This window comes from Schistocerca cancellata, chromosome 4 (genome assembly GCF_023864275.1).
Source record: "Schistocerca cancellata isolate TAMUIC-IGC-003103 chromosome 4, iqSchCanc2.1, whole genome shotgun sequence".
Lineage (NCBI taxonomy): Eukaryota > Metazoa > Arthropoda > Insecta > Orthoptera > Acrididae > Schistocerca > Schistocerca cancellata.
The window spans coordinates 824,375,084-824,398,870 of NC_064629.1; the positions used below are offsets into that span (position 1 = coordinate 824,375,084).

Consider the following 23,787-nt stretch of genomic DNA (forward strand, 5'->3'; position numbering starts at 1 on the left):
CCCATAGTGCTCGGAGCCATTTGAACCATTTTTTTTCGTGTACCCTTGATGACTGCACGACACACATCTTTACGCCTCGCCTGGGCCCATCAACACTGACATTGGACTGTCGATTGCTGGAACCATGTTGCCTGGTCAGACGAGTCTCGTTTCAAATTGTATCGAGCAGATGCATGTGTACGGGTATGGAGACAACCTTATGAATCTATGGACCCTGCATGTCAGCACAGGACTGTTCAAACTAGTGGAGGCTCTGTAATGATGTGGGGCGTGTGCAGTTTGAGTAATATGGAACCCCTGATACATCTACATACGACTCTGACAGATGACACGTACGTAAGCATCCTGTCTGACCACCTACATCCATTCATGTCCATTCTGAAGGACTTGTGCAATTCCAGCAGGACAATGCGACACCCACTCGTCCAGAATTCCTACAGAGAGGCTTCAGGAACATTCTTATGAGTTTAAAAACTTCCGCTGGCCACCAAACTCCCCAGACTAGAAAGTTATTGAGCATATCTGGGATGTCTCGCAAAGTGCTGTTCAGAAAAGATCTCCACCCGTCGTACTCTTACGGATTCATGCACATACCTGCAGGATTCATGGTGTCAGTTCCCTCTAGCACTACTTCAAACATTTGTCGAGTCCATGCCACGTCGCGTTGCGGCACTTGTGTGAGCTGGCGGGGGCCGTACACGAGATTAGGCGGGTGTACCAGTTTCTTTGGCTCTTCAGTGTATGACAACTGTCATTTGGTACAAAAATCAACATGACCTTAGCTGCGCAATTATACCACATATATGCTACTGGAACTTATTACATTATCGTAATAGATATTAAATGTTACTGAACTGTCTGTTTCCATAGCACACCCTTATGTGTCACACTCATTTGAAAATCAGCCACGTCCCACCTGCTCTCCATCTCTCCACCCTCCTTACCCTCTCCCAAGGTGGCTTCCGCCAGCTCCCCCTCCCTGATGATGCCCTCCTCCCCTCCATCTACCCCTCCTATCAACTTTGATCCTCCCCTCCCCTTCCTGTGTTTTTTCCTTAGGGCACCCTCTCTCCCTTCTCTCCCCCTTCCCTCCCTCCTCCCTTTCTCCCCACTCCCCCATACCTCCTTTCCTCCTACCATCTCCTCTGCCATTGGCAGCTTTGTTCTCCCCTCTCCCCCACCCCACCCCCTCCTTCCCCTTTCGGCAGGTCCCAAGACTCGCACGCATTAAGTGAACATTCGGGCGCTGGAGATCATCGCCATCAGTTTCTCGTGTGTGTGCCATCGTGCTTGTGGTTTAGTGTTCTTCGCCGTTACGCTCCAGCGTTCACCTGTACCGCTGTCAGTGTTTGTGAGCAGTCCCGACAGTTTTTTAGTGTGTTTTTCGTCGAGTGTGAACGGCTTCGTGTTATTTGTTTCTGTATCTACTGTTTTTTGCCCGCCACTTTGTTCAGTATCTTATGTTTCTTCTTTGTATTTTCATTGTCAAACTTGTGGCTGAAGAGCAGCGTAGTATGCTGCTGCCAGTCCACCTTATGTAAAGGTGTTTAAATAACAATAAAGGAAAAAAAATTGAAAATCAGTCAGATTAGTGATTAATTGTCTGACATCAGCTACTTGTTGGTAGTTTTTATTTTACCTGACTACTTTCGCGGGTTGCCTATAATCAGTAGTATCTGTATTACAAAAGATGCGTATTTCCTATGTACACTATTTACAGTGAATTTAGTAGTGTTTGATGTGTACGTGATTTTTCAATTCATTGTAATGTGAGGAGCCTTTTCCTCTTCAGTCAAGAAGTATCACACATACCTCTAAGTTTTATTTTTTTCTCAGGTGCGTACGCAGCTGAATTTTTGCGGCAGCTTATTTGTTAGTTCTTCTGCCGAGCACTAACTGAAAAAGAGGCCTCTGCAACTCTGCAGCATATCTTTTTCTAATGAAATGCATTTTCACATTCAAAACTAACTCCGTCCGAACAGGACTCGGAAGACCCAACGGTATCGGCCAACCACCGTCTCATCCTCAGCCTACAGGCGTCGCTGATTGTGGATACGGAGGAGCACTTGGTCAGTACACCCCTCTCCTGGACGTTGTCAGCCTTTCGTGACTGGAGCCGCTGTTTTCAATCAAGTAACTCCTCATTCGGTTTCACAAGGGCTGAATGCACAACGCTTGCCAAAGGCGCTCAGCACACCTGGACGGTTACCCATCCAAGTGCTAACCAAGCCCGATACCGCTTAACTTCAGTGATCTGACGGGAACCGTTGTTTCCCTTGCGGCAAGGCCGCTGGCTTTTACATGCTTCAGAACTTTATCAAAACTGTACAGAAATCCGTCAGTTAACAGTAAACAACAAATTAAAATTAGGAGATATTCGTAAGTTTAAAGTCTTTGGTCTCACCTATGAACATATGATACCTCGGAACTCGGTGCCTACTTTTACACGTCAGGTATATATAAGTGTGTGTGTGTGTGTGTGTGTGTGTGTGTGTGTGTGTGTGTGTATACTTGATTACCAGGCTTGACCGATAAAGGGTTAATCGAGAGAGTCTGGTATACAGTTTGATTAATCTGAGGATAAAGGTGACTCCTTCATGAAAAGAGATCAAAATGAAGAAAGTGCATCAGAAGAGGAAACTGTGCCTCTTGCTCAAATGCGGCAGAGGAACAAGATCTGGAAGCATACAAATGAGAAAAATAAGTGTGTTATTAAAAGAATTATTGTCTTCTACTACATTCATGCTCATAAATTAAGGATAATGCTGATACATGGTGAACCAACGCTCTGGTGGGCGGTTTGCGAGCTTAAATCATCTCGGGGTATGACCATGCGGTGCATTTGACCTGCGGTCGTCGCACAGTTGCGCTGGTAGCAGCCCACATATGCAGAGGTGTGTTGGTGCGTGTCAGAGTATGGTGCAGCGAGTAAGTGTGCAGACGTTTTCAGACGTTCTAATGGTGACTGTGTGTTGAAAATGGCTCAGAGAACACATATTTATGACGTTATGAGAGTATAATACTAGGGCGACTGGAGGCTGGTCAAACACAGCAGGTCATAGCACCGGCCCTCCGTGTGCCACAAAGTGTGATCTCAAGATTATAGCAACGATTCTGGCAGACAGGAAACGTGTCCAGGCGCTATAGCACGGGACGTCCACAGTGTACAACACCACAAGAAGACCAATATCTCACCATCAGTGCCCACAGACGGCCACGGAATACTGCAGGTAGCTTCGCTCAGGAACTTACCACAGCCACTGGAACAGTTGTCTCCAGACACACAATCTACAAACGACTGTACAGACATGGTTCATTCGCCCGAAGATCTGCAAGGTGCATTCCACTGACCCCTGGTCACAATAGAGCCCGTAAAGCCTGGTGTCAAGAACACAGTACATGATCATTGGAACAGTGGTTCCAGGTTATGTTCACGGACGAGTCCAGGTATAGTCTGAAAAGTGATTCTCTCTGGGTTTTCATCTGGCGTGCACAAGGAGCCAGATACCAACGCCTTAATGTTCTTGAAAGGGACCTGTATGGAGTTCGTAGTTTGATGGTATGGGATGGGATTACAATTGGTGCACGTACACCCCTGCATGTCTTCGAAAGGTCAGGTGTATCGGGACGTCATTTTGCACCAGTATGTCCGCCTTTTCAGGGGTGCAGTGGGTCCCACCTCCCTCCTGGTAACGCACGGCCCCACCGTGCTGCCATCGTTGAGGAGTACCTTGGAACAGAAGATATCAGGCGAATGGAGTGGCCTGCCTGTTCTCCTGACCTAAACCCCATCGAGCTCTTCTGGGATGCTCTTGGTCGACGTGTCGCTGCACGTCTTCGAAACACTAGGACACTTCAGGAGCTCCGACAGGCACTGTTGCAAGAATGGGAGGCTATAGTCCAGCAGCTGCTCGACCATCTGATCCAGACTATACCAACCCGTTGTGCGGCCTGTGTACCTGTGCATGGTGATCATGGTTCAAATGGCTCTGAGCACTATGGGACTTAACATCTGAGGTCATCAGTCCCCTAGAACGTAAAACTACTTAAACCAAACCAACCTAAGGACATGGCACACATCCATGCCCGAGGCAGGACTCCAACCTGCGACTGTCGCGGTCGCGCGGTTCCAGACTGTAGCGCCCAGAACCGCTCGGCCACACCGGCCAATACCCCCTTCCAATGTGCGTTCACCGCGATGTCGCCCAACACGGATGCGACCATCATGATGCTGTAAACTGAACCTGGATTCATCCGAAAAAATGACGTTTTGACATTCGTGCACCCAGGTTCGTCGTTCAATATACCATCGCAGGCGCTCCTGTCTGTCATGCAGCGTCAAGGGTAACCGAGGCCATGGTCTCCGAGCTGATAGTCCATGCTGCTCCAACGTCGTCGAACTGTTCGTGCAGATGGTTATTGTCTTGCAAACGTCCCCATTTGCTGACTCAGGGATCGAGACGTGGCTGCACGATCCGTTACAGCCATGCGGATAAGATGCCTGTCATCTCGACTGCTGGTGATACGAGGCCGTTGGTATCCAGCACGGCGTTCTGTGTTACCCTCCTGAACCCACCGATTCCATATTCTGCTAACAGTCATTGGATCTCGACCAACGCGAGCAGCAATGTCGCGATACGATAAACCGAAATCGCGACAGGCTACAATCCGACCTTTATCAAAGTCGGAAACGTTATGTTACGCATTTCCCCTGCTTACACGAGGCATCACAACAACGTTTCACCAGGCAACACCGGTCAACTGCTGTTTGTGTATGAGAAATCGGTTGGAAACTTTCCTCATGTCAGCACGTTGTAGGTGTCGCCACCGGCGCCAATCTTGTGTGAATGCTCTGAAAAGCTAATCATTTGCATATCACAGCATCTTCTTCCTGTCGGTTAAATTTCGCGTCTGTAGCACGTCATCTTCGTGGTGTAGCAATATTAATGGCCAATAGTGTATGATACCATCTACAAAAACTTCACTATTATTTCAAAATAAAGTTTTTAGTTTCGTTCACTATTAACTAGCGTCAACACAAAGTAATTAACACAAATGTAGCTCTCCTGCATTTTTCATATTTGCTCGGGAATGAAGAGGTTATACGTAATGTACTCTGGCGGATGTGAATGATAATATTTCGTAATCGTCACGTAATAATACGCGATTATATGGTTTATATATAACTTTATGGAGTCATCATAGGAAATTTTTTACGTAAATATCCACAGCCGTTAGTGACAGTTGCTATACATGCAGAAATTATGTTTGGTATACATCATACAATAGGTATAACAGTACTTCCAATTTGTATAAATTTTTTTAAATACTAATTAGAATATACACTCCTGGAAATTGAAATAAGAACACCGTGAATTCATTGTCCCAGGAAGCGGAAACTTTATTGACACATTCCTAGGGTCAGATACATCACATGATCACACTGACAGAACCACAGGCACATAGACACAGGCAACAGAGCATGCACAATGTCGGCACTAGTACAGTGTATATCCACCTTTCGCAGCAATGCAGGCTGCTATTCTCCCATGGAGACGATCGTAGAGATGCTGGATGTAGTCCTGTGGAACGGCTTGCCATGCCATTTCCACCTGGCGCCTCAGTTGGACCAGCGTTCGTGCTGGACGTGCAGACCGCGTGAGACGACGCTTCATCCAGTCCCAAACATGCTCAATGGGGGACAGATCCGGAGATCTTGCTGGCCAGGGTAGTTGACTTACACCTTCTAGAGCACGTTGGGTGGCACGGGATACATGCGGACGTGCATTGTCCTGTTGGAACAGCAAGTTCCCTTGCCGGTCTAGGAATGGTAGAACGATGGGTTCGATGACGGTTTGGATGTACCGTGCACTATTCAGTGTCCCCTCGACGATCACCAGTGGTGTACGGACAGTGTAGGAGATCGCTCCCCACACCATGATGCGGGTGTTGGCCCTGTGTGCCTCGGTCGTATGCAGTCCTAATTGTGGCGCTCACCTGCACGGCGCCAAACACGCATACGACCATCATTAGCACCAAGGCAGAAGCGACTCTCATCGCTGAAGACGACACGTCTCCATTCGTCCCTCCATTCACGCCTGTCGCGACACCACTGGAGGCGGGCTGCACGATGTTGGGGCGTGAGCGGAAAACGGCCTAACGGTGTGCGGGACCGTAGCCCAGCTTCATGGAGACGGTTGCGAATGGTCCTCGCCGATACCCCAGGAGCAACAGTGTCCCTAATTTGCTGGGAAGTGGCGGTGCGGTCCCCTACGGCACTGCGTAGGATCCTACGGTCTTGGCGTGCATCCGTGCGTCGCTGCGGTCCGGTCCCAGGTCGACGGGCACGTGCACCTTCCGCCGACCACTGGCGACAACATCGATGTACTGTGGAGACCTCACGCCCCACGTGTTGAGCAATTCGGCGGTACGTCCACCCGGCCTCCCGCATGCCCACTATACGCCCTCGCTCAAAGTCCGTCAACTGCACATACGGTTCACGTCCACGCTGTCGCGGCATGCTACCAGTGTTAAAGGCTGCGATGGAGCTCCGTATGCCACGGCAAACTGGCTGACACTGACGGCGGCGGTGCACAAATGCTGCGCAGCTAGCGCCATTCGACGGCCAACACCGCGGTTCCTGGTGTGTCCGCTGTGCCTTGCGTGTGATCATTGCTTGTACAGCCCTCTCGCAGTGTCCGGAGCAAGTATGGTGGGTCTGACACACCGGTGTCAATGTGTTCTTTTTTCCATTTCCAGGAGTGTATATATATTTCCAGGTTAAAAATATTAGATACTTCGCACGTATTTTTGCTCCAAAAGACGTAATCAGTGGAATCTGTCTAAAACTGTGGCATCAGCTACTTCTCAAGCACGTTCAGGTAAATGTTTCTTGAAAAACTTGGCTCAATGAAGGAAAATGGACTGTACAATATTTGTGCTGGCTTTGCACAGAACACATTAAGTTTCAGTGAACTAAATGAACTAGCGCTAAATGGCAGCCAGGCAATCATATTGATCTCCTTGCTATTTAATAGCACATCCTAATCGAAATGGCACAGAAGAAACCCATTGGTCATTCTCATGGCCAGTTGACAAGAAAACTTGGACGTCGCCTCAGGATTTGCCAGCTGAATATAGAAGGAATAAGCAGGGCAAAGAGTGGTGTCTTGCAAAAGATTCTAAACGAAAACGACATTGTCGTCGCTGCCATTCAGGAAACACACACGGAGAACGAGGAACAATTAAGAAAAAGAGGAAAAATATACGTCTATGACTTAGCTGGTGCCACATACCACCATGCTTATGGTGTGGCAACTTATATGAGATCCAATATCGAAAATGTTCAATTGCATCCAACATCTACCATAACAACATACACGAAGGGGTTATTCAAATCGAAGGATATACCATAAGTAACACATATAAACCTCCTGCAGTCTCATGGCCTCCACTATTCCTACCACTACTGCAACATCCATCTGTCTATGTAGGTGACTACAACAGTCATCACACCCAATGGAAATACAAAGTGAATGACGACAGTGGTGATGCACTTGCAAACTGGGCGGATGAAAATAATATGTACTTCGTATTTGACGCAAAGGATAGAGATTCATTGTATTCGGCAGCGTGGAGACGAGGATATAACCCGGACCTATGCTTCGTGACCACAGACAAGGAAAACATACTGCCGAGAATCTCCTGTAATATCTTACCAGACTTCTCACACAGCCAACATCGACCCGCTCTCATAGAGATTGGAATAACTATTCCCCTGGTTACTTCTTTTCCTCACCCGCGGTGGAATTTCCAGAAATCAACTGGGAAATTTTTTCTAACAACCTGTATATGTGCCTGGGATAGATACCTCCTAAAGAACTACAAGAGGTTTGTTGGAGCGGTTATAAGCTCCGCAAAAAAGGCAATACCTAGAGGATAACGTAAACAATACATCGCAGGATAGAACAATTAATGTGAAAATCAATACCAGGCATTCCTCAAGAGCAACGACCAGGAAATGGCTGGCGACCTACTAAACAAGCTTGATGCGGCTCGACGAGAACGATGGATGGAAACCGTTCAAGAACTAGACTTCAAAACGGCTAGTAGAAAGCCATGGTCCCTTTTAAGAAAACTAAATGATGGCAATAAGAGCGTCCACAAAGAAACACCGATACATTTAAACAAGATTGCCTCCCATATAGTATCAACCTCTAAAACTCTGCGAGACAGAGCTCACACATCTCAGATTAAGCGTGAGCTCACAACATTAAAATCTCTCTGCGATGACCAAACGGAATTTTCCCGTCCATTCTCGGAAGAAGACATAACGAGCGCTCTCAAAGACGTAAAATTCGGAAAAGCACCTGGATTTGATTGAGTCCATCCGGAGTTTCTACTGAGCCGAGTATCGAACCAAGGAGCTACCGCCCAGTCGCATTATTGAGCTCCGTCTATAAATTTCTGGAAAGACTTCTCTATAACCACATTTCCACCAAAATTCTGGAGTCAGTTCCCGTGAAGCAAGCGGGGTTCCGCCCTGAGCGCAGCTGTACAGACCAGGTCATGTCACTAACTACGTACATAGAGGCTGAGTACCAAAGAAAATTAAAAACATCAGCTGTTTTCATTGATCTGTCTGCTGCCTACGACACTGTCTGGAGACGGCCTAGTGTACAAATTCATGCAAGCAATCCCTCGCCTGAGAACTACCAGACTTATAGATGCCATGCTTGCTGCCAGTACATTCCAAGTAGTAATAGGGGAACAGATAAGCGTCCAAAGAACCCTGAATAACGGCCTACCGCAGGGCTCCGTGTTGGCTCCACTGTTGTTCAGCTTGCATATTGCCGATATGCCATCCACATCTTCCAGGAAGTTTGGGTACGCAGACGATTGGGTTTTGGCAACACAACACAAGAACTTCGAGGTTATGGAAATAACCTTAACATCTGACTTGGAGACATATGTACATAATTTCGTAAATGGATATTACAGCCCAATCCTACAAAAACCGAAACTATATGTTTCCATCTCAGTAATAAATTAGCAAGCAAACAACTTGATGTTCGTCTCGAGGGAAATCGGCTCCGATCTAATGAGCATCCAAAGTACCTTGGAGTCACTTTGGACAGAGCGCTCACTTATAAACGACATGTGGCAAATACTGCAGCCAAACTAAATACGAGGAATAATATTATCCAGAAGCTGTGCGGCACTACTTGGGGCCCCTCGGCTGACATGCTACACACGTCGGCACTCGGACTGGCCTACTCGGCCGCGGAGTACTGCACTCCGGTTTGGAGGAACAGTGTTAAAAAAAAAAATCGACTTGTAGCGGAATAGCACGATGCGAATTGACAGCGGAACCATGAGATCCAAAAAAAGTTTGTGAAATCTTTTGGGACTTAACTGCTAAGGTCATCAGTCACTAAGCTTGCACACTACTTAACCCAAATTATCCTAAGGACAAACACACACACCCATGCCCGATGGAGGACTCGAATCTCCGCCGGGATCAGCCGCACAGTCCATGACTGCAGCGCCTGAGACCGCTCGACTAATCCCGCGTGGCCATGAGATCAACCCCAACACATTGGCTGCCAATTCTGAGCGACATACCACCTGCGGACTTACGTCTGAAGAACGCTCTTCTCCGGGAATATAGGAAGATAATGAACAATGCCCAGCTCCCTATACGCCGCGATATGTCTGGCCTGGAAAGAAACAGACTTCGGTCTAGACATCCAACAATGATTACAGCCAAGGAATTGCAAAGTGTAAACGTTAATGCAATAAAGCCCTGGAGGGAACAATGGCAAGAGGTGTACCCTGAAAATTGTCAAGCCCTCCCCTGCATCACTGAGAGACCGCCCGGATATGAACTAACACCTAAAATATGGACATTCCTTAACAGAATACGCACAAATCACGGAAGATGTGCAAATACTCTTTACAGATGGGGAAAAAGACCAACTCCCAACTGGTACTGCGGAGCCAACAGACAGACCATCCGCCACATCGTCCAAGAGTGAGACAGAAGAGCATACAGTGGCAAGTTCAGTGATTTTCTGATGGCAACAGACGCTGCAAAAGACTTTATACATAATTTAGATGTTTGCATTTAACAGTATTGACCATATATAATCTTTGTTTGTATTTAATTGTATTGCCCTCTATCTGTATGTTTTATACTTCTTATATAGCACATTTTATTGTGTTTTTTATGTGTATCTTTGTAAGAAGTTTAAAATTATGTGCATTGACATACGCTAAATAAATAAATAAATAATTCAGTGAGGCACTCGGATTCTCAGTTACACACGATGGCTTTTCTGTACTCCATATTCAAGTGTTGCGTCGATTAACCTTACCACTTAGTGATAAGGTTGCTTCATCACTAAAACTGAGATGCAGCAAATGTTTCTTTCTCCATGGCTTCACCACTGCTGTAGCGTAATTCGTACAATTGTGATAGTATTCCTGTTTCAGGTGCAGTAACGTTTGAATTATCTAATGTTTCATACTCTGTTTCATGTCAAAAACCCGCCAAATCGTAGTCTGTGGTATTTGTTGCTCCATAGTGGCTTCTTACGTCGATTTCGATTGACTACGTTCACACGAAAGGCAGATTAATCCAACGTTTGTTGCTGATCACGTTTCTTGAAACTGCCTATGTCATCTGCGAATGTTGACAAAATATGAAGGTGCTTGATTTTATCTTTGTCGGAATATTTTCCCCACTTTGATCTCTGTAAGTCTTTTTTCTGTATCGCTATTCATTAAATAGCTACAGCTGTTTATAATTCCTACGTTCATTTTGAGTTGCCCAGTATATTCTCGAAAATATATGAATTCCTACTGTTAGCATGTGTATCTGTTTGGATTTTAACAGAGTAAAGTGAATAACATACTCGTCTTTTATACCAGTGTACTCATCTGGGAGCCGAACGGGATATTTTCGGCTGCGCTGCGAGCTCCTTTACTGATCTGTCCCTCATCCAATATACAGTGAAAGCGTAACACTGTTGCGTTGCTCCTTCAGTCTGCACGTTTGTCTTTTCATGAACTTTACGTAACGCTGTTCTTCGTAGAAGCTCTTTCCTCTTGATGTTTCTTCTCTTCTAGGAAATAAGAGGCTCTATTTTTCTGCTATGCTGTTGACCATGCAGCAGGTCTGATCAACTGACTGTAAGCCACCAGTGCTGATTGTGGGGCAGGTTCTTGGTGTTTTCGTTATTGAAGCGTGCTGATTGCTATGCTGCCAAATTTACAGGGCTTAGCGGGCCAGAGAGGTCACTGTCTGGTGGATGCTCAAATGTCTCCATTCCTACGCAGCAGCTTGGCGGAGATATAAAAAAAAGAAATACGAATCCGCACAGTGAATATCACACTGGACTCGCATTCGGGAGGACGGTGTTTCAAACCTGCGTCCGACCAGCCAGATTTAGGTTTTCCGCGATTTCCCTAAATCGCTCCAGGCAGTTGCCAGGATGGTTCTTCTGAAAGGACATGGCTTATTTGCTTCTCCATCCTTGGCACCATCTCAATCTTCCTTCCTTCCTTTTACGAGTCCGTAAACCTGCTTAAAGGGTAGCTAATAATGTTTAGACGTTTCTTCATTATTTACTAGGTTGTCCGCACCATTTTAGCAGTGGCTCCCCATCACCTTGTTAATTAAGCGCTCCGTGTCGATTGTGTGTTTTCGGTGCACCCTGTCCTGTCTAATTAGGGAGCTCCAACTTCGCGTCGTCAAAAAAAGTTACGTAACGTATGTGTGGAACTGTTATTTCCGTGGGAAAAGAGGTAAGCTCTTATGATGCATTTTGCTCATGGAAGTGTCTCGGATTATCAGATTAATGCCTGAAAATGGAGCGTACTGATTTCGATGTTTTACGAACCAACGCCAGGAAACGTAATATCGTTGGTGTTCCTGTATGCAGCGACCTCGATGTCGAGGATAAAGGTTGAGTACCTGAAGGAGAAAGAAGGAAGCTGGAAATTTAATGTCCCACCGACACCGAGGGAAAGGGGAAGAAAGTCGGTGGTGGCCTTTCTGAAGGAACTTTTACCTCAAGTGCTTTAAGGTTTTACAGTTTCTTTAGCTCCAGAGTGCCGGAGAGCAATTTACAGTGTATTTAAGATAAAAAGGACCAGGCAGTTACATTGAAGAAAACTGATAATTCGATCACTCAATTTTCTTTCAAGCTGGCAATGCAGTTATAGGACACATTAACCTGTCGGAAAATGGCCTTGAAACGGTTATTCCATAGTTATCTCTCCAGCTAGAGAACTCACCATTGTGAATTACACTCTGACTAGAGGGTTACTACAGCATTTAAAAAGGATTTGTTTTCAAATTGATATCAGAGTGGCTTGAGAGGGGCAAAAATTTGAAAACTATATGATCTGTCATAACGTCTTACAGAAATACCTGTCTGAAACGCCGGCCGCGGCGGCCGAGCGGTTCTAGGCGCTTCAGTCTGGAACCGCGTGACTGCTACGGTCACAGTTTCGAATCCTGCCTCGGGCATGGATGTGTGTGATGTTCTTAGGTTAGTTAGGTTTAAGTAGTTAAAAGTTCTAGAGGACTGATGACCTCAGATGTTAAGTCCCATGGTGCTCAGAGCCATTTCAACCAATCTATCTGAAACATCTTGTATGTAAATTTACGTAGCAAAAGACGCTGTTCCTATGATGTGGTTCTCAGCTGTTACATAGTGTGTACGTTATGCATCATTATACGTGCAAAATTAAATTAATGATGCAATATACGTCAGCACTAGACAGTATAGTCCCAAATAAAAAGTTGGGGTCAAAACTTGCGGTACATTACGTTAAAACAGCTGGTAGCCGTTGTCAGTATACCAAACCACAGATGTAAATAAAACAAGTTACTGCGTTAGTCACTTATTTATTTGGTGAAATAAATAAGTGACTAACGAGGTAGACTGTTTTACATTTATCAGCACTCACAGCACACATGATGTCATCCTTTACCGACGAAATATTCACCCGAGACACAGAGACATTAATACTTCGTAATGGCGTAAGAAGTCCGAAAGAGCGAGGTAAACTGTATGAGGTACACTGAGCGAGAATACGTCGCAAAATAGTGTAAAATTACATATAAAAACTGTTCTTCTTGATGTTTTCCAAGTATAGTGAATATTCCATGAGATTGCATCCGGATGGCATCGACATTTAGCCATTGTATTTCGGCTAACTACGAGGCAGTGATCTTCACGTGAGTCTCACACTGAAGATTGCTGACACACGCCGCTAAATTTATGCCAGGGATTGAGGGGGTGGCGCATGCTCATAGATCATGACTGCACGAACTACCTCTGTTGAGTTTAGCGCCATCTGTCAAATCCTGCTCCTTCTAAAGCACGCAGGTACATACATATTCGTGATACTGCACGCCGTTTGCCGAATTGCTGGCCAACGGAGTTAAAATTCACAGTTGGAAACAATAAAATTAACTTTCCTTTTTTTGGGAAAATTAAGGACACACCAGGTTCCTTGATTACCCAAGTTGAAAGCCACCATCACGATTAAGAAGATCTTCCACAAATGTATTTCCACGTATCCCTTAATAACTGAATCCCAGAAAGATCTCTTCGTACCCAAGATTTTCGTGGGAGAATAATCCATGGAACGTCCCATGGAAACACAACGTTCAGTTGGACTCACTTATTCGGATCGCACACCTTTCACTTGAATTGTAAAATGTTTTTAGATGTCGTGGGTTTAAGGTCAGGTCATTTGCGCATTGATTCTTCAGCCATTATTTCCTGGTTCATGCAACAGGTATGTTACATGCATGAGTATGTATAAACAGAAAAGCCTTATTTGCAGGGTGGACAAAATAAATGGGCAAGAAAGTAAACTGCGCAACAGAATTAAAGTATCACTTTTTCAGAACCACGTAATTGTCTCACATTTCGATGCATAAGTTCAAAATTTGTCTCACAGGAGGCTACAACCTTCCTCTGTAATGCTGCATAAGCGAGTCAGCCCGCGACGTCGCCCTCGGACTCGACAATTCTTCAGACATCAAGGTTTCGACACATGCGGAAATAAGGCCAGAGTTCAGAAATTCATGTGACGTGTACAGTGGATTAATGACGTCACATCGGAAGCAAATTTCACCACAATTCTGCACAACACCTTCGCGGACATATCACACGTTGGGAAGGTCGTCACAGCCTCTCTTACTCACATTGCAACCCTTCTTTTGATGCCTCTACAACGGAGGTCAGAACCACGACACTCAGCGTTGATTTCACACGGTTCTCGTATTAGTAGTCGAGGAAAACATTTCAGACGCACCAACGGCACCAAAAGGCCTCAGGGGGTGTCATAAAGAGCGCCAATGAACTCACCCCTTTGCTTGGGACGTTGATTCCCACATATTTCGCGGTCTAAAACGACAGTTCGCAGTGCGATGAGCAATAGGAAGTGTTCTTGACAATCTTTGACACTGCTGACAACTCTTGCCGGCCGTGGTGGCCGAGCGGCTCTAGGCGCTTCAGTCCGGAACCGTGCGACTGCTACGGTCGCAGGGTCGAATCCTGACTCGAGCATGGATGTGTGTGATGTCCTTAGGTTAGTTAGTAGTTGTAAGTTCTAGGGGACCGATGACGTCAGATGTTAAGTCCCATAGTGCTCAGAGCCATTTAAACCATTTGACAACTCTTGAGCGAATTTACCCTTCTTGATGGACATCACAGGGCTGTAACTACACTGAACGTGATCTCGGCCCTCTGGAGTGCAGTGCTACCGCTGTTTTTTCTCTTCTGTACAGCGTGAAAACACTATGGACCGTTCAAACTCATTCAACAAAATATGAATATGAGCCGAAGCATCAGCAAAGATGCTTAGGCTTTTTCAGTGCTCCCATTTCATTGTGGCGTGATCACAGATGCTGTGACATTGACCTATGTGTGGATCAAACTGCAAAGCGACACACTAAGGCGCCCCAGCTCGGCAATACCCTCGGTGCTGTCTGCCCAAATTTATTGAGAATTTTAGAAATCTGCTTTTAAAAAGAAAAGCTACGAAATAGTATTAGGCACCTGCAGGGAAAAAATTGGCTTCGGGGGTGCGCCGTGGTTGCCTACGTGTGTGGAAATCAACGTCCCAAGGAAAAGGGTCATGATGTAATAAATATCCCCACCAGAAGAAGAAGTCAATCGTGGTTACAGCTCATGAGGTCAGAGCACCACCAGAGTCGCGGCACGTCGGTTGCGTGGGCTGCGCTGCTGACAGCAAAGGGCTAGCAAGCAGCTGCAACTCAGAATGAAATCTGCGCTGTCATGAAACTTCCGGACAGAGTAAAACTGTGTCTCGGGCGGAGTCTCGAACTCGGTACCTTTGCTTTATACGGGTAAGTGCTCTACGGACTTTTTTTTAACATAAAACATAAACAAGTACATATTCTCAACATCCTTCCTTTTTTTTTAAGCGAAAATAAGTATACCGTCTCAGCATCTGCAGCAACCTAATTCTTTTTTGTTTTGTATTATGGGGGAGCACACGAAGAAAAAAACAAATAGGCTGCAGATACAGAGCAATGCATGAATAGGATAAACATGTGTAAGGAAAAAAATCAGAAGATAAAGAGAAAAGAGAAGTGAAAGAAATTAGGAATACTTGCTGCACCATGTTCCACTTTGGCGCGCCGTCAGAACAACGTCCATTCTGTCACTGATCATTAGAAGGGGGACGTGGGATCATCCAGTCTTGGCTGGCACGTTTTGTTGAGATTCCAGCTCCGAGGCGGGAATGCGAAAATACTCTGTAAATACACTCCTGGAAATTGAAATAAGAACACCGTGAATTCATTGTCCCAGGAAGGGGAAACTATATTGACACATACCTGGGGTCAGTTACATCACATGATCACACTGACAGAACCACAGGCACATAGACACAGGCAACAGAGCATGAACAATGTCGGCACTAGTACAGTGTATATCCACCTTTCGCAGCAATGCAGGCTGCTATTCTCCCATGGAGACGATCGTAGAGATGCTGGATGTAGTCCTGTGGAACGGCTTGCCATGCCATTTCCACCTGGCGCCTCAGTTGGACCAGTGTTCGTGCTGGACGTGCAGACCGCGTGAGACGACGCTTCATCCAGTCCCAAACATGCTCAATGGGGGACAGATCCGGAGATCTTGCTGGCCAGGGTAGTTGACTTACACCTTCTAGAGCACGTTGGGTGGCACGGGATACATGCGGACGTGCATTGTCCTGTTGGAACAGCAAGTTCCCTTGCCGGTCTAGGAATGGTAGAACGATGGGTTCGATAACGGTTTGGATGTACCGTGCACTATTCAGTGTCCCCTCGACGATCACCAGTGGTGTACGGCCAGTGTAGGAGATCGCTCCCCACACCATGATGCCGGGTGTTGGCCCAGTGTGCCTCGGTCGTATGCAGTCCTGATTGTGGCGCTCACCTGCACGGCGCCAAACACGCATACGACCATCATTGGCACCAAGGCAGAAGCGACTCTCATCGCTGAGACGACACGTCTCCATTCGTCCCTCCATTCACGCCTGTCGCGACACCATTGGAGGCGGGCTGCACGATGTTGGGGCGTGAGCGGAAGACGGCCTAACGGTGTGCGGGACCGTAGCCCAGCTTCATGGAGACGGTTGCGAATGGTCCTCGCCGATACCCCAGGAGCAACAGTGTCCCTAATTTTCTGGGAAGTGGCGGTGCGGTCCCCTACGGCACTGCGTAGGATCCTACGGTCTTGGCGTGCATCCGTGCGTCGCTGCGGTCCGGTCCCAGGTCGACGGGCACGTGCACCTTCCGCCGACCACTGGCGACAACATCGATGTACTGTGGAGACCTCACGCCCCACGTGTTGAGCAATTCGGCGGTACGTCCACCCGGCCTCCCGCATGCCCACTATACGCCCTCGCTCAAAGTCCGTCAACTGCACATACGGTTCACGTCCACGCTGTCACGGCATGCTACCAGTGTTAAAGACTGCGATGGAGCTCCGTATGCCATGGCAAACTGGCTGACACTGACGGCGGCGGTGCACAAATGCTGCGCAGCTAGCGCCATTCGACGGCCAACACCTCGGTTCCTGGTGTGTCCGCTGTGCCGTGCATGTGATCATTGCTTGTACAGCCCTCTCGCAGTGTCCGGAGCAAGTATGGTGGGTCTGACACACCGGTGTCAATGTGTTCTTTTTTCCATTTCCAGGAGTGTAGTTCGTCAAAGTGGCCCGATAGTGTCGATGTCGGCGAAGGGTATGGTGGTGTACTTGGAGGCGTGTCCAGAAGACCGCCGGATCGACAATGTCGTCCCGGAAGAGGTAGTTGATAGCCATGCCACTGATCCATGTGATGGCGTGCCACTTAGACGCTGGAAATGAGGTCGTGTCAGTTGGCCAGAGTAGCCGAGCAGTTCTAGGCGCTATAGCCTGCAACCGCGCGACCGCTACGGTCGCAGGCTCGAATCCTGTGTCAGGCATGGATGTTTGTGATGTCCTTAGGTTGGCTAGGTTTAATTAGTTCTAATTCCTAGGGGACTGATGACCTTAGAAGTTAAGTCCGATAGTGCTCAGAGCCATTTGAACCATTTTTGAGGTCGTGTCAGGATGTATCATCGTGGAAGGAAAAACGTGATTTTGGGGTACTCGGAGGTAGAAAGCCACAATCTTCTGTACGAGGGTCCAGGCACCTGCTGCTGGCCCACACTCAAAACGATGTAAATCTGTATCTTCGACATTGCTTTTTATGTCATCCCCTGAGGTATTTTCGTGTCGGTTCTTAGGGATGGTGCGTCTGAAATGTTTGCCTCGACAACTCATATGAAAACCGCGTGACGTCGCGGATCTGATCTCCATCATTGAGTCGTTTTTAAGAAGGGATGAAATGATGCTAAGAGGGGCTATAACGGCCTTCACTTCATCTGGCACGTCCACGGTGGCGTTGGACAGAATTTTGGTGTAATTCGGTGCCAATGCGACATCATTAACCCACTTTACACGCCACATGTACTTCAGAGTTCTGGCCTCTCTCTCGCATATGTCGACATCTTGATGTCAGAAGCGTCGTCGAACACGATGGCTACGTCGCAGGCTGCCTCGCTTTGGCAGCAATACAGAGGAATGTTTTAGACACAAAAGAGCCAAATTTCAAACTTATGCGTCGCAATGGGAGAAAATTAAGGGGTTTCGAAGAAGTGATCCTTAAATACTGTCGTGGAGTGTATTTCATGCGCCTTAAGATAGGCAGCACAACTTGCATCGTCTGCACGCAGATGATGAAAGTTGAGTTGCCTGTCTTACGGTGCATGCCGATTTTCCGGTGCAGTTTCGTTTTGCCCACTCCATATGCAAAATATTTCACAATTCCTCTTACAGATTTCTAGTGGTTATAGGGGGGATTAGTAGATAAAGTTTCGATAAGGAAGCAATGTCCACAAATGTATTGTATGGCCGGCCGGTGTAGCCGAGTGGTTCTAGGCACTTCAGTCTGGAACCTGCCTCGGGCATGGATGTGTGTGGTGCCCTTAGGTTAGTTAGGTTTAAGTAGTTCTAAGTTCTAGGGGACTGATGACCTCAGATGTCAAGTCCCATTGTGCTCAGAGCCATTTAAACCATTTGTATTGTATGGACGAAGTTTGAGGACTGGATCACTATCAAATCAGTCACTTCACAATCTGCAAATAAAAGAGACAATGAGCTCTGACCTGTGTGCTATACAGGAGCTGGTCCACATAGCGACCCAGCTGGTCGTTGCTCAAGGTGTATTTGCGATGCATGCTTTTGTATACAATGTCGACATATCCTGGTACCCGTCTACGAAGCACCGCAGTCAGCCAACCTGGCGGAAAACGTACCAGTTTCTTGCTGCCATTGCCGGCCGCGGTGGTCTTGCGGTTCTAAACGCTGCAGTCCGGAACCGCGGGACTCCTACGGTCGCAGGTTCGAATCCTGCCTCGGGCATGAATGTGTGTGATGTCCTTAGGTTAGTTAGGGTTAAGTAGTTCTAAGTTCTAGGGGACTGATGACCTAAGATGTTAAGTCCCATAGTGCTCAGAGCCATTTGAACCAATCTTGCAGCCATTGTTGTGCTCATACGAAAATGATATGAGATCGACTGAGGCGGTCGACAAAATGTTCTCTATACATGCGTTGTGCAGCTCTGCCATTATGTACCATGAGATTTATAAGTAATCCGATCTTGATACTTATTTTATATCCAAACTCAACATGGTACATCTCTGTCCATGATTTCTTACCAAAGTTTTATCTCGTAAGTTTCTTCTACATCACCTACAAGCCTGTAATAGGAATTGTGAAACATTCTATAATTACCAGCAACCCGCCGAGCTGCACATGGTTAGTAGTAACTATCTATGGCCAGAGGGCTTGTTTGTGATATGCAGTGATATACACAAACCTTCTTTGTGAATCACTCATCTGCAATTGAAATCGAATGAAAATCCCTTAGTAGTTCCTGAGATTGGCCAGCGTTAACGAGCGGACAGAAACACGCGGCGATGCACTGAAGTTTCTAATATGTATATAGAGTGTCCCAGGAGGAATGATCAATATTCAGGGATATGATAGGTACGACCATTCTAAGCAAACATGTCAAATAAACATGGGCTCTAAAATGCATACCTTAAGAGCTATGGGCACTTGTTCAGCAGAGGAAACGTGTTTCACAGTAACGAATTTGAAGTGTTCAAAAGCCTTAAGTTATGCATTTTAAATTCCATGTTTACCAGACTTTTCTGGTTCAAATGTGGTATTCCTCATGTTGACCATTCCTCCTCAAACACCCTGTATAATGATCGCAGTTCGTGTGTGTGTGTGTGTGTGTGTGTGTGTGTGTGTGTATGTGTGTGTGTGTGTGTGTATGTATGTATGTATGTGTGTGTGTGTGTGTGTGTGTGTGTGTGTGTGTGTGTTTCCGCGCTTGAGTGGAAGTTCTGAAGTGAGTTTTGTGGTAATCAGTTTGTTTTATATGTTGAAGTATGCTGATCGTATATCTGAAGTAAATGCCCTGACGCAAAGAAACAGAGTTGTGAAAGATATTTTATTTCCTTTTTTGCTTATAGCTTACTTAGCCTAAACATATTATAAGCTTAAGTCCCTTTCTTAAATTTAACCTGGAACAATACACGCCAAATATGTTATAAAACATTGATAATGATAATAATAATTTTTTTTATCGCCAACTGCTCGTCTCTGCTCATCTATCCACACTCTCCTGGGTCGGGGTTTTGGCTCATCTTCTTCATAGTTTGGGTTTTCCATCAGCAGCCTGAAGTGATTCCTGCCATGTATTATTTCTTCTGTAACACCTATTTTGTTGGCGTCTTTCCTTACTGCTTCTATCCATCCTATAGTTTTTTTTCTTTGTAATCCGTGTTCCTTCCATTCTTTTTAAATATCCATGAAATTTTAGCGGTCTCTTCTGTGATCTTTTCTGTATTTTTGTATAAGTCTTCATATCTCCTTTTAATCCACCTATTTTCCTTGTTTTTCTCAGGACCTAGAATTTTTCTTAGTATTTTTCTATCTCTTTTTTCTAGTTCTCTTAATTCGCCTTTCTTATTCAGTGTTAGACACTCTGATCCATACGTTGCTTGTGTCCTAATAGAAAAGTTTATGAAAACAAACTATGGAAAAATTAAAAGAGTTGATAGATTACCTGGGGGAGTGGATCCAAGCCAATGGACTGGATAACACAACAAATAAAGAACGAAGAAAAAAGTTAGAATTTGAATATAAATTAACACAAAACTACTACAATAAGAAATCAATAATAATAATAACAAAGGACATTAATAATTGTATAGATTAGTTTAGCACATTTGAAGCCATATTTAGTGTTTTCGTAAGCGAAGAAGAGAAGATTGAAATGACAGTGACAATGGCTGCTGGGATGTTAGGAAAGAACAGAATTTAAACAGAGAACTCTGTAACCAATGGGAAGGGAAAAGTTGTGAGAGAAGGTAGGGAGGGAGGGGGGCGTAGGTTGACGAGCGTGATTTGCAGAAAAGTATTAGGAAGAGAGAGCTTTTGTTATAGAAGGTGGACTATTAGCTGTCTTTTGAATTATGAAGGGAATTTAATTTCTCTCATATTTTGCGGAAAATTATTCCAGAGTCAGGTTTCTGATACAGAAAATAATTTAGAGAACGTGGCAGTATTACGTAATGGTACGGAGAGGGTTTTACTTTGTTGAGAACTAATACCAGAATCTCGTGAGGGAGAACGGTGCTCTATTAGCGAGTAATTATTGATGAAATTCGGAGAACTGGCATTAAAGGCCGACTGTAGACCGATCGTGCTGCCGCCAACGTACATTTAACGTAAGTACCACACACAAAGATAATATGAGGGAAATAAGGACTCGTACAGAGGCTTATAGACAGCCGCTTCTCCATCGCTCTGTTAGCGAGTGGAACAGGAAAGGAAATAACTCCTCCATTAAATTTGTTGGGTGAATTTAGATTATTAAATAGAGCTATATTTTGGTCTTCTTTTAGATTTTTGGCTCTATTTTTTTATCCTTTTTAGAGCTGTTTATACCTACCGTCCGCCATGCGCCGTACGGTGTCTAGATGTAGATATAGTGTACGTGACAAACGTATCGACAATTCTAGCCGGTGCGAGCTCCCATACGAAAGTCCTTGAAAAATACGATCACTATGAAGAGTATTAGTAACTCTACAAGTTTTTTTTCATCTCGAAATGGAATACTTTTTTATACTAAAATGTAGACCTTCACGGCCGGAAATGTCATGTCCATTATAATTATCCGGGCTGTTATGCCGTGGTCGGTTGATGAATTCTGTGTCAATTCCCAACGTTTCGTCCCCGTCTGCGGAGGACATCGTCAAGGGAGTCTGTAGCTCGATGAAAGGTCCAACACCCCCACTGGCTCGCTACTGACTGCCGCTAAATTCCGTGTCCACGCGCTCCCACGCCGAGGCGTGACGTCACGTGTTTTGAAAACGTCAGTGCAATTGGCCGCTGTCCGCTGCCGTCGATCGCCGTTGCCATCACCCAGTGGTGGACGGGTGGTACACATCTTCTTCAACACCGGCATCCATATACCATTTAATTTCACGCCCTCCTCCTTTCGACTGAAATTATTAGGGTGTTTGGCGATTTCGATTGCCTCCCTGTAGAGCCTTTCGTAATACCCGCTTGTGGCCGTTAGTACTTGCGTCTCCTCGAAACGAATATGGTGGTTACCTGGCTGGAAAGCATGCTCCGCAACAGCTGATCGTTCCGTTTCTCCTCTTCTACAATTGCCCTTGTGCTCTTCCAAACGTTTTGAAACAGTTCTTTTAGTAGTACCCAAATAAACATCTCCACAGCTGCATGGGATCCTATACACTCCAGCTTTTTCCAATGGTTTGCGAGCGTCCTTGGCAGGCTTAATGTATTCCTGTATCTTCCTGGTGGGCTTGTAAATTACGGCAACATTCCGCTTCGTCGAGATCCTCCCTATTCTTTCCGTTACATTTTTAACAAACGGCAGGAAAACCTTAGATTTTGCAGTAGCCTGTACGTCACTATGATTTCTGCGTGGCTGTCTCAACGCAAGTTTTATTTCGGCGGACGAATAACCGTTCTTCATTAGTGCATCGTGGAGATGTTCCATCTCAGCGTCGAGCAACTCAGGTTCACAAATATTTCTAGCTCTGTCCGCTAACGTGTTGATAACACCCCGCTACTGTTGTGGGTGGTGGTTCGAATCGCGGTGCAAATAACGGTCCGTGTGCGTGGGTTTGCGGTATACTGAGTGGCCCAAACTACCATTTTCGTTTCTAAAAACAAGCATATCGAGGAAATGTAATTTGCCGTCTACCTCCTCCTCCATTGTAAACTGAATTCTCGAGTTTATACTATTCAGATGTTCGTGGAACCGGCTTAGTTCCTCCCTGCCATGTCTCCACAGCACAAACGTGTCATCCACGTATCGGAACCACACATTTGGTTTTTTGCTGGCAGTACCTAAGGCCTGTTCTTCGAATTTCTCCATAAAGAAGTTTGCAGGTTGTAATGGTACTTGAATTACGTAACCACTACGGCAGCTCACCTGAACCTCTCGATACCAGTAATATGCTACTGTGTTTCTGTAAAGTAGTTAACGTATTTATGAGACAACATTCAGATTTGATTTCATTTTCGATACATCGATATGATTATATTGCTATGATATTATTCTTATGTGTATTCTTTCTTTTGTCACTATGATCTTTGACGTACTTGTAACTCTGATTTTTGGGCGCGTAAGCGATAGTTAGTTAGTTGTTGACTTCTTAGAGTGTCGGACCTTGAGAAGGTCAAGTCTTGGACGTTATGTTGGAAAGACGCGTATTGTAGTCCGCTTATAAAATGTGAACTTTAACAGTGACTGTGAGAAAGATGTTTTCAAGTAGGTTTTGTATTGTGAAGTGATGTTTTGTGTTTACGTGATATTGCAATTAAAACGAAGTGTAACTTAAATTCGGAGTGCTGATTGCTTTTTTTACATCACCATTGTCCTGCAAAAGTGTAATCTTCAAGAATGGTTTGTGAAGCGCATCTACAAAACTTTTGAATATAGCAGGATAAAACCTAGGCCTCTTTGCATCCGAGCTTGGAACCATAACCATCTAGATTTTCAACGATTGAGCCATGATTTTACGACGAGACCAGCGTGGGAAACACAAAAAGATGAGTGCCTAGTTTTTTCATTATTACATGATATGACTATTAACTGTGCTCTAATGACACCTGCCAC

General features: G+C 45.6%; 1 protein-coding gene across 2 annotated transcripts in view; it reads left to right on the forward strand.

The window, feature by feature from the left end:
* Window positions 1–23,787, forward strand: part of LOC126184859 (MAM and LDL-receptor class A domain-containing protein 1-like) — a 1,134,981-nt gene that overhangs the window by 690,199 nt on the left and 420,995 nt on the right. The window lies entirely within an intron of this gene.